Genomic DNA, 2,500 nt, shown 5'->3' with positions numbered 1-2,500 from the left:
TCTGTTTGCATGTATTAGCTCTAGAATTACCACAGTTATCCAAGTAACGTGGGTACGATCTAAGGAACCATAACTGATTTAATGAGCCATTCGCGGTTTCACCTTAATGCGGCTTGTACTGAGACATGCATGGCTTAATCTTTGAGACAAGCATATGACTACTGGCAGGATCAACCAGGGAGCTGCGTCAACGAGAGCTGAGCAGCCGGCCGCCCGGGAGTGTGTCCCGAGGGCCCGCGCGAACACGCAAGCGTCCGCTCAATTATTCTGCAAACAGGAGGAGGCTGAGCTCCCCTGCACGATACACCTCGAAACCCTCTCAGGTCCCGGCGGCGCGCAGCGCCGTCCTAAGTACTTGGTCGGGTTCGAGAGAGGCGCAATCGCCCGGAGATGGGCGAGTAGACGCTTTCAGTGCGAACACCCGTGCTCCCAACTGAGCTTGCCGCTGCCGACAGAGGCCCGGGAGCGTGCTGTCGTGGCATTGCCGGCGGGAAACAACACGCGCCACCTACGGTGACCGGCAGCTCCAACGCCAGCGCCACAGAAGGGCAAAGCCCCACTTGGGTGCAGAAGCGAACTCTCCCAGCACAGCGCACGCGCCAACACGTCCGCAGAGCTGCGATACAAACCACCTGCGAGAACCGCTGGGGGCGACCGAGCAGCAGACGGCGTCGCGACGCCGAGTGCCGGGCGGCGGCGCATCCTCAACGCACACAGTCCGCAATCGGACCAGCACACTGCAGATGTCCACCGCGCTTCGCACCGGGCTCGGCAGAACCCACTTTGGCCGCCTGGCGCCGCGCGCAGGGTGCGCCGGCGCATAGCTGGGACGCCAGCCGGGCCCGTCGGCCGGCGCTCCTGCCACTGGGCGCCCCCCACCAGCCGGCTGTAGTGCGTGCGCTCACGCAGCGCGCGGCCAGCACGCCGGGCGGCCCCCCCTCACCGGCCGGGGACTGTCCCGCCAAGCCACAGCCTCGTATCGCTTCATACCCACATGGCCAACTCAGGTTCGGGGGCATGGCGGGTACCGCCGAAACAACCGGTTCATAGATGTACCGATCGTCGCTATCACCGATGCACCTGCAGCGCGAACAACCGCTCAACAACTGATTTCCAGTTCATTTGCGGATCTTTGGCAGCAAACGTATACGTCAATCTACATTTGCGAAATCTACGATTCTGGCATGCCTGCATGTTATGTGTCACGACACGCTACATCAGCCCACATACACACTGCGGCATGTACACGAGAGAACACGTGGAAGATGGTCCGCGCACGTGTGCAATGTCCCTTGCGCGGTCGACTGTCAACCGGCCTCTGTAGCATGTCGCAGATGTGGAACGCGGTCCACCGTGCTATCATGTTGTGTGGGGCAATACGATTAAATAGGAAAACCCTCGTCGCTACATCAACAGACGGCTCACGCTGATTCCCGGCAGAGGGAGGAGGGGGGGGGGGGGGGGGGGGGGCCAACATGCAATACTTTCGTCCGTACCTACCTACCACATGTCTGTACGGCGTACAACAGTGCAATCTCGCTGTAATGGGGAGACGAGACAAGTAGCATCGTGCACAACATATGGCCCTTATGATTCGCCATTGTAGGGCGCAGCCGGTGTACGGTCAAGCATGTGCCACATTATGTCACTCAGTACGTAACGACGGATGATCAGTGTGGGTTACGCGTACATCAGCGGACAGTCCACACAGGCCGTACCACAACGTACACTGACTGCATCGACAACCGAATGCAACTGAACAGCTGCAAGGCTCATTTCACAAACAAACGCCTGACCGACCAGCTTGGAAGGGCAGGAGGGGAGGGCGATATTCGTTCTGTAGCGGTACACCCTTCCAGTGGTTAGCGGGACTGTGTAGAAAGTACGCAACACTCGAAAGACCTTTATGTGAGGGTACGCACCATGGCATCAAGAAATACACATGACACCAGAGGATCCAAGCAGTGAACTATGTTCAGAGGGTTGCTGTTAGGCAAAGCTACATTCCTGTGACGTTACATGTGACAGTTAAGGTGCAGTGTAAGTTAGGTTAAGGTGCAGCGTAAGTTAGGTTAAGGTGCAGCGTAAGTTAGGTTAAGGTGCAGCGTAAGTTAGGTTAAGGTGCAGCGTAAGTTAGGTTAAGGTGCAGCGTAAGTTAGGTTAAGGTGCAGCGTAAGTTAGGTTAAGGTGCAGCGTAACTTGGGTTAAGGTGCAGCGTAACTTGGGTTAAGGTGCAGCGTAACTTGGGTTAAGGTGCAGCGTAACTTGGGTTAAGGTGCAGCGTAACTTGGGTTAAGGTGCAGCGTAACTTGGGTTAAGGTGCAGCGTAACTTGGGTTAAGGTGCAGCGTAACTTGGGTTAAGGTGCAGCGTAACTTGGGTTAAGGTGCAGCGTAACTTGGGTTAAGGTGCAGCGTAACTTGGGTTAAGGTGCAGCGTAACTTGGGTTAAGGTGCAGCGTAACTTGGGTTAAGGTGCAGCGTAACTTGGGTTAAGGTGCA

At 56.7% G+C, this 2,500-nt stretch overlaps 1 non-coding gene across 1 annotated transcript in view; it reads right to left on the bottom strand.

Moving 5' to 3' along the window:
* Positions 1–181, bottom strand: part of LOC126331813 (small subunit ribosomal RNA) — a 1,893-nt gene extending 1,712 nt beyond the window's left edge. Inside the window, exon 1 of the ribosomal RNA XR_007563493.1 lies at positions 1–181. This exon is cut by the window's left edge and continues 1,712 nt beyond it. This is a non-coding gene — a ribosomal RNA (small subunit ribosomal RNA).
* Between the last annotated feature and the right edge of the window lie 2,319 nt (positions 182–2,500).

Source organism: Schistocerca gregaria, unplaced genomic scaffold, assembly GCF_023897955.1.
Source record: "Schistocerca gregaria isolate iqSchGreg1 unplaced genomic scaffold, iqSchGreg1.2 ptg001406l, whole genome shotgun sequence".
NCBI classification, from domain to species: domain Eukaryota; kingdom Metazoa; phylum Arthropoda; class Insecta; order Orthoptera; family Acrididae; genus Schistocerca; species Schistocerca gregaria.
The sequence above is the reverse complement of the archived record's forward strand: the minus strand, read 5'-3'. Positions and strand labels throughout refer to the sequence as shown.